The sequence below is a fragment of the Capsicum annuum genome, chromosome 6 (assembly GCF_002878395.1).
Source record: "Capsicum annuum cultivar UCD-10X-F1 chromosome 6, UCD10Xv1.1, whole genome shotgun sequence".
Lineage (NCBI taxonomy): Eukaryota > Viridiplantae > Streptophyta > Magnoliopsida > Solanales > Solanaceae > Capsicum > Capsicum annuum.
Genome location: NC_061116.1, coordinates 78,204,541 through 78,214,734, shown reverse-complemented (window position 1 = coordinate 78,214,734; position 10,194 = coordinate 78,204,541).

The window sequence follows — 10,194 nt, the reverse complement described above, 5'->3', positions numbered from 1 at the left end:
TAAGTATATTATTCAAAATTTGAGCAGAAGCTGTAATGAGATCATAAGATATATTCTAGTACATTTTTGAAAAATTTGAATGAACAAGTACCAAACCCGAATGGCCAATATAAACCATACTCTAGTGTTGAAAAACCTCTAACATTGAATAACACAATATACCATGACAAGGTCCCCAACTAACCTTAAAACAATGTCTAATCTAACAAAGAAACAACTACACTAAGTCCTAGAAAGATGAGGACTCACCAATACTTGAGTCTGAGCTGGTGGAAAACTAGCCACGTACCTGAGAGAGAGCACCAAAATTTACATCACATAAAAGGCAAAAAAGATATGTGATCAGTTTGTTTGAATGTAGGAAAATAACCAAATGCATAAGGACATTTCATAAGAGTTCATATCAATCGAAAGTAAAATGGTTTAAAGACTAAAAATATGACTTTTCTTAAAACCATGCATGCTAATATTCATATCATATGAGAGCGTATAAGGATCATATCATGAAAACCATAAAAGTGAAGCTAAATCTCATAGATTTGAGTTTCTTATAACCGACATAAGCCATGTGACCATTATGGAGTCCAGTGTCTTACATTCATACTGAAAAAGGTTGTTCTAATCTACCAAAGTTAGAACTATAAATGTAAGAAACCCAAAAATATGCCTAAACGGGGACAAAGGTGTCAACCATAACTAATGAAAGACCCTTATCTTACGGTGGCAAGTAGTTATAGAACTTGGGTTTATTGTGAACCTTTGTTCTCTTAGTCATAAATACTACTGCCAAAACAAGTTCATAACATATGCTTAGAACATACATAAATTATTCTTATTCATGCGTAAAGCTTGAATCTTTAAAATGATTCATATCTCATAACTATCATGGAATTTTCCCTTTTTTGGGGTTATTCAAGTTTCTTGAAAATTCAAAAATGTCATAAGGGTTATAAAATCATGCTTGAGATGTTGATTTCCATAAAAACAATTCTTAAGAATCATAACTTTAGAGTTTATAGGAATCATGGAATATGTTTCGTAAAAAGATGAGTTTAAAAGTGTGTTTATAAATCCTAACCTTAGTCTTAAATTCATGGAAAGCTAGACATTTTGGATATGAGGAATGAAAGAAAAGCTGCATTAAAGTCCTACACACCTTAGTAACTCCAAATTCACACAAAAAATTTGATCTTGGAATAAGAAGGACCATAATTATTATACTTGAATTTTGAAGATAGATTTTCTTGAGAATCCTTGATGTCTGAGGATGAAAAGAGGAGACAAAACTAACCTAGGGCTAAAAGAAATAGAAAAGAATGAAATTTTTTAGAAAAAATGACTTTTTAGTGTATATAATGTCCTTCTTGTGTGTTGGCATGCAGTTGGGCACACGTGGTAGTCTCACCACCTTTTTGTGCTGCCGCACAGATGGGTTCACATAAAAAGTAGTTTTCTTGTCTTCCTGTAGCTGGTTGTGCATCCTGCATAATGCTTATTAAAATGTGCACAACTTCTTGGATAGAATTTAGATTTACAAATAGTCTAGGGTGTTGGAAACAAGACCCGAAGGCCCTTAATGTGGTAGTTATTGGGTCTCGTAACTCTCCATATTCTGAGTAATTCTTGTTTAAAATTGACCTTCCTAAAATTTTATGTTGAAACTTAATTGTTAAAGAAGTTTCCAAATAAACTTTGAGCTAGAGGACTTCGATGTCCTTAATTTACCTCTAAAGCTCTTCCTACACTGAAGAATTGATCTTACCACCTAGGTAAAGAGGAAGTTTCACGATCCGAAAAAATTAAGGTCCTGATGGGATCTACTATGACCCAACCTAAGTAGATAATCATACATCCAAAAAGATAAAAATATTGAAAACAATAATAAACAAAGCAAGATACGACTTCTAGAACAAAGTCACATCACACATAGGCAAAATATTGTGGAAGTATGAACAAAATGCATATCATCCCCAAAATCCGGTGCCATAACTATAGAGCATCTATTACAACTGAAATACTAAAATATATAACCTTCTATTTCTAAAACACATAAAGACATGAATGTATATAAGAAGAGGTCTAGAGTCAACTTTGAACTCCTAGATCGGACCCATACCTAAAAAATTCTCAATAGCACAAAATCAGCCTCCATGTGTTCTACTCATATTAGTATCTACACCAAAGGGCATGGTAGGAGAGAGTACGGTCCACTTACTCTCAGTAGAAATAATAAGCCAATTGAGCAAAGAAAAAAATAATATAAGTAAAGAAATACTTTGAGCACATCACCTGCAAACAGAAATGTTCCCAAATGGTAGCTCACAATGTTTGTACTAATAGTTCTAATATATATATATATATATATATATATATATATATATATATATATATATATATATATAAATCAAAGGACACATTCATATACGATAGTACATAGAAGCTCATTACACGTGAACTAACACACAAAGGAAACATATGAAATACATATGCAATGCAATGCAAGGGATGATTCAATGAATGCTTTGAAAATCATCACATTACTATCTATATACACCTATTGAACCTTAGTTCTCTCAAAATAGGACCCTTGAAGGCTTAGCAACCCATATACTGTCTCATATTTCCACAATCTTAGCCCTATATCTCAATCTACTCGATCGACACATCACTCGATCTAGGCATTTTTAAAAGTGTCTCATTTTCTTTCAAAAATCGGTGTTTCTCAGTGATACAGATATCTAATGAATGCGTATGTATGAAATAAAGATAATATTCTCCCAATCAAACTAGTATGAAGATCACCTATCCATTAAATACCTAGATAAGTGAGCTCACAAATAAACTCAATATGTAAATAATTCATGATATCAGTTCTAATTTTTTACCATTGGAAATAAACATGCATGTAAGACACAACTAATATCATGCAAACCTACAAACTTGGCTATTTTATCATAATAAAGGCATTTAAATGCACAAACAAGGCCAATGATGTCAAATAAAGCCCTCGCATGGCAACACAAATATAAGATGTTTTAAGGCAACAACAACAAGAATACAGGCCTCTCACCAGCACACAACATTAATAAAAATCTCATATTACAATTTTTATAGTTATTTTCCCAAACTCATAGCATGCTTTACGTGTTTATTAACTACCCAACATAGTCTGAAGAAGGGTAAGCCATAACCTGTATTGAAGTGTTGAAATCCAATTCTAAAGTCCTTCAAGAAGGAACTTCCCCTTTTTAAACAGTTTCAGAATCAACTAGAACATACATATATAGAATCTACACATTAAAAGGAAGATAACAATACTCATATTGACCATATTTGAGATAGGTTCAAAATGGACTAGAAAATGAGTTAAAAAAAACAAGAGGGGTAGAGTCAAAATTTTATTTTAGAATCATTCCTCAAGGATATAGGAGTCTACAGTTGAAAATACTTGTGAAAAGTGGTTTAAAATGAGGTCCAAATAGAAGAAAATCAAATTTTAGGCTTTATCGACAAGATTCTAAAAATTTCATTTTGAAATCAAGATTAAATAGTATTTTCAAAGACATGAACAATAGAAATTAGTGAAAATAAGAGTTTGGAGCATACCCTAACTCAAATGGCAAAGGAAACCCTAAAAATTGCCAAAATTCAAAGTTTTAAGGTCAAAAAATTGTCGTATTTAAAAAACAAAGTATTTATATTATTCTGTGAATAGTGTCTCGCAGTCGCGAACCCCTACTTTGCAATCCTGAGGGTCAACATTTATTGGCAATTGAACTGGTCATCATTGTTGCATATCTGGGCCTCAGATTGTGATGGGTCAACCCGACCTGGTCCACTGATTAAACCTTTAAGATCGTGGCACAACTACTATACAATCACAATGCATGCAACCATTATGGCCCACATTAGAACACGTGTCCATGCGATCACGATAAAGGGCCTGATGCACCAAAAAATCTGCTGGTGTAGATTTTCCAAGTGAAGAAATTCTTCCGAACAGACACTCGTGATACATTTGGGACCTCACTGGAACAAACTATATATGATACTAGGCTTTTTTTGACTTTTTAGACTCAATGCCAACATCATATTTTTTAAAAAAGGATTGTTTTCAACAAATTAGCCCCCGGGACCGCCTTTTAGGTAAATTTCACTAATTTTCAAATAAAGGGTCGAAATGCAAACTAAAGGTTTTGAACCCTAACAAATTCTGTTACTAACCCCAATTTGAAATTCCAAATCTAATGGAACTTTTCAAATCGCCTTTGGCATTCAAAACATCAAATGTTGACTGAAGTCAACTATAGAACTTTTAAAGCCTCAAATATCTCAAAACTCTCCCAAACCCTTCCAAAGGCATTGAAACTATGTCAATCATCCCCACACCCCAAAACCCAAAACCAACATATAGCAACTATAGAGAAGGGAAAAATAGTCAAATCACATAAAAAGAAAAATCTCATAAATCAGGTCTTTAGAATATCTATCACTAAGATTCTAGTTCGTCCTCAAACTAAAAGACAAGGGAATACTTGAATTTATGAAGAGTGGGGGGTATCTACTATGCAATCGGACTTGACCTTCCTAGTATCCTCCTCGATAGGGTTGTGTCTCCACTGAATCTTAACCATAGAATAACTCTTGAATTCAACCTCCTAACATCCCTTACTAATATGGAAAATGGCTCTTCGACAAAGGTCAACCTTTGATCCAATTGATCTGAATCCCAATGAAGTACATGATACTTATCTAAAATATAGCAACAAAGTATTGATACATGAAAAATTGGATGAATGACTGCAAAGTCTGGAGGCTAGGAAAACTCATAAACTCCTCAACTATTCGAAGAATATCAAATGGCCCAGCATATATGGGGCTAAGCTTTACCTTCTTCCTGAATCTCATCATGGCCATTATGAGAGACACACGCAGGAGAACTCAATAACCAATCCCAAAATTCAAGCCATGAATTTTGCGGTCAGCATAGCTCTTTTGCCTACTCTAGGGTGGCCGAATCCTATCTTGAATCACCTAAGCTCTATCGATAGACTCACGAATCAAGTCTGTTCTATGGGTTCTGACCTCTAAAATCTCAAACCAACTAATCGAAGAATAACAACACCTACCTTATAACACCCAAAAGGTGCCATCTCAATACTTAAATGGTAAATATTATTATAACCAAACTCTGCTACGACTAAATGCTTTTCCTAGTGACCTCCAAAGGCATAAGAATCACGCGAAACATATCCTTCAAGACCTAAATAGTCTGCTCCCACTAACCATCAGTCTGGGGGAGAAAAGCTTTGCTAAGGTCAACTTGAATATTCAACTTCTTCTGAAATGTCCTCCAAAAGCTAGAATGGACATAGATCCTCTATCAAAGATAATAAGCACAAGCACTCTATGAAGACAAACTATCTCCCGAACATAGATACGATCCAACCTCTTAGCACTGAAAAAATCTATATAAGAATGAAATAGTTTGATTTGGTCAATCAAATGACCCAAATATTATCAGACCCATGAGAGGTTTAAGGCAACCCACTCACGAAATCCATAGTATCTGCTCCTACTTTCACTCAAAAATGGGCAATCTCTTAAGTAAACCACCCAGTCTAATATATTCAACCTTCTCCTGCTGACAATATAAGAAATAAGCTACAAATTCCACTACATCGTTCTTTATGCCACCCTATTAGTAATGTTGCTTTGAATTACAATACATCTTGGTTACCCCTGTATAAATAGAACATCAAAACAATGTTCGTCCTCCAAAATCAATATCACCCATCCTTTATGAGAGACACACGCAGGAGAACTCAATAACCAATCCCAAACTTCAAGCCATGAATTTTGCGGTCAGCATAGCTCTTTTACCTACTCTAGGGTGGCCGAATCTTATCCTGAATCACCCAAACTCTATCGATAGACTCATGAATCAAGTCTGTACTATGGGTTCTGAACTCTAAAATCTCAAACCAACTAATCGAAGAATAACAACACCTATCTTATAACACCTAAAAAGGTGCTATCTCAATACTTAAATGGTATGTATTATTATAACCAAACTCTGCTACGGATAAATGCTTTTCCTAGTAACCTCCAAAGTGCATAAGAATCGCGCAAAACATATCCTTCAAGACCTAAATAGTCTGCTTCCACTGGCCATCAGTCTGGCGGAGAAAAGCTTTGCTAAGGTCAACTTGAATAATCAATTTCTTCTGAAATATCCTCCAAAAGCTAGAATGGACATAGATCCTCTATCAAAGTTAATAAGCACAAGTACTCTATGAAGACAAACTATCTCCCTAATATAGATACGATCCAACCTCTTATCACTAAAAAATCTGTAGAAGAATGAAATGGTTTGATTTGCTTAATCAAATGACCCAAATATTGTCAGACCTATGAGAGGTTTGAGGCAACCCACTCACGAAATCCATAGTATCTGCTCCTACTTTCACTCAAAAATGGGTAATCTCTTAAGTAAACCACCCAGTCTAATATATTCAACCTTCTCCTGCTGACAACAGAAGAAATAAGCTACAAATTCTACTACATTGTTCTTTATGCCACCCTATTAGTAATGTTGCTTTAAATCACAATACATTTTGGTTACCCCTATATAAATAGAACATCAAAACAATGTTCCTCCTCTAAAATCAATATCACCCATCCACCAACTCTTGGCACTCAAAATTGGCCACTAATCCTTAAAACACCATTCGAATCAAGAGATATTGTCTTATCCTTGCCACTCAAAACCTTATCTTGAATCACCATCAAGCCATCATCATAAATTAGTGAGCTTGAATTTGTTCCATAAAAAAAAATCTAGTATCAACATAGGCTAAAAGACGCATGGTGTGGAAATATAAAGCCTAACCATTTGGTTAGCTAATGACTAAACCTCCAAGGATAAAGGCCACTTCTGATTCAAGAGATGAGCTAAGATCCCCATACTAGTCATCTTATAGCTCAAGGCATCCACAATCACATTAGCCTTACTCGGGTAATAAAGAATAGTGTGATCATAATCCTTAAGTAACTCAAGCCAATGCCATTGTTTCATTTAAGATCTTGCTGATTGAAGAAGTTCTATAGATTACAATGATCTGAGAAAATATCACAATAGACTTCATATGAGTAGTGTCGCCATAACTTTAACATAAATATTATGACTGCCAACTCTGAATCTTAGTAGGACTAGTTGGCCTAGCCTAATCACGAATCGCCGCTATCTTGGCTGGATCAACCATAATGCCATCCTTGGTCACCTCATAACCCAATAAAGAGAAAGAATCTAACCAAAACTCATACTTGGAGAATTTGGCATATAACTTCTCATTGTGCAATCTCTGAAGTACAATCTTTAAGTGTCTCACACGCTCGACCTCATTCTTGAAATAAACCAAGATGTCATCTATAAATATAATCACAACGGAGTTGAGATATAATCGAAAGACCTAGTTCATCAACTCCATAAACGTTACTAGGGCATTGTCAACCCAAAATATATGACCAAAAACTCATAATGACCATGTCGAGTCTGAAAAGTTGTCTTTGGAACATTTGAAGCTCTAATCTTTAGATAGTGATACTTGAATCTCAAACCTATTTTAGAAAACATGAAAGCACCCTGAAACTGGTAAAGAAAATCTTTAATATGGGGAAAAGTATACTTGTTCTTAACTATCACCTCATTTACTTGCCGATAGTCAATATACATGCACATAGAACCATCTTTCTTCTTTACAAATAAAACAGGAGCACTACCAAGAGATACACTAGGTCTAATAAAATCCATACTTAATAAATCCTATAACTGCTTCTTAAATTCCTTTATCTCGATCGGTCCACCCTATAGAGATAAATGGAAATGTGATTGGCGTCTTTCTCCATATTAAGTAGAAAATTAATATCATAGAGGCATACCAGGCAAATCCATAGGAAATATATCCACAAACCCCTAAATAACTCAAATAAAATCAATAGGAGGCAATAAAGCAATATCAATATTACAAATATAAGACAAATAAGACTAGCACCCTCATTCTACTATGCAACAAACACATAGAAAAGATATAACTCCCATCGAACTTGAATTAAGAGTAGCCTTCCAAGCTAACCTTGGTACACTCCGTAGCTATGGTCACAGTCTTGGAATAATAATCCAATACTACATAATGGGGAGTTAACCAATATATGCGTAAGATAACATCAAAGTCAAGTGTATCTAGGATAATAAAGTCTACCCAAGTTGCACGCCTCGTAGATGTGACTATAAAAGATCAGTACACTCAATCCACTACTGAAGAATATCCTACGGGTCTAGATACATGTTGATAACGCTCAATCTACAGCTCTCGTGGGAGTGTAAAGCGGTCGTTAGCAAATATAGAACCCAACCTGGGTTGGGTATCGATCCCACAGAGAATAGCTTGGCCAACAAGCAAGAGAAATTACTAGACTTTTAGTGCAAGTCTCGTAGGAAAGGGGGGATTGTAGTATGTAACCAAAACAAGAATGTAAGAACTGAAAATAGCAAAATAAAGAGAGATTGTCACGTGTGTTGTAAACAATGAGAATTGAGGCGTTGGGGTTATGTCCACCTTCTGAGGTATACGTCTCTATTGGCTATGAGTGTGTAGAGTCTTGACATGTAATTGCTTATAGAGAATTGTAGTCGATGGTAAATCCAAGCGTCTCTCGACCTAAACAAGGACTATTTCACTTTAACTCTCTCGAGCTTAAAGCGTGACTAACGGTACGAATTCTCCAAGAAGTTAGTCCAGGTACGGCACTAGCTTTTTAATAGGAAAGGGTGTCCTACTACCTTGACATTATCTCTTTTCCAGACAAATAACTTTTCTCTCGAACAAGTCAGATGTTAGACTGGCGTTGGTCTATGCGTCTTCTTTTCTAGACAAATAACCTTTCTCTCGAACAGGTTAGATGTTAGAATGGCGTGTTCTTGTGTTTGAACCGCAAAGAATGTAGATTTAAGATGAAGAGAATAATGATATAAGCAATATACTTGTCTTGAACTCACAAACTCATAGCTATAGATAGTAACTCATTCGGCTTCCATAACCCCAACTAAGAGATTTAGTTACCCATGAATGCGAAGGATATCACGCTTTGCATGGTGGATGGCGTGAATAGTAGGTGTTTGGCGTGTGGTTTTAGTGATTCCGTAGCAAGTAACGATTCTCTTGTTGTGGAATTTAAGAGTAGAAGAATGAAGAATTGAGAATGGGTTGTAGGAAGATGTCTTAATTGTAAGGAGATGAATGAATTGTCAGAATGTCTCCCCTCTTGAAAATCTCTAACATGATAGGGTATTTATAATACTCCTATCCTACTCCTACTAAACTAATAAAATAAATAACCAAATCCTAATATACTAATGAAATCCTTGACCCAATTGTACTAGGGTAAGGTTACAAAATTATAATCCAAATAGAATGATGAAACACATAACCTAATTGCACTAGGTTAATGTATTATGGCAAAAATCCAGCTTTGTGTCTGTAAGTCCCAAAGTCTTCAGAAATGCTGTTTTAGCCCGGGACAGATTTTCCATGCAGCAGATTTAGTCCTTTATGCGTCCAGCTCCTTTCCATCTCGTTTGTGAGCTTTCTTTTGCGTCAAGTAAGCCATAAATTGCTGTATTTTGCATCATTTATACCTGAAACTTTCCTAATCACATTTGTTAGCTCATTTACAGGAAAAAGGACTAAAAGTGTACGAAATAGATAATTAGTTCTCGAAACTAGGCTAAAATATGGGCAAAATATATTGATATAGGCGCGTAATTTCGCCTATCATCACATGTAGAGGTATAGCAAGGGACTCACTTGTAGCATCAAAACTAAAAGAAAAATATATAGACACATAGGATAATGTAGACCCAGGGTAAAATAACATGAAAGTGGATTTGTAGTAAATTGGGATGAGCCTATAATGATTGTATCAAAGGTCTCTACCTTGGGGCTCGAGGTATAGCATAACACCGTCTACGTTCACTCTCAACCTAGGCAGCCCCATGACCACTACCACGAGTTCCCTTGCCTCTACCCTAAGCACCTCTAGCACCGCCCCTACCATCTGTAAACTACCTCTGGCTACATATATAAGAGTACGGCAAAGATGAAGCTAAGAACCCTGTTGGGCATGATCTAATAC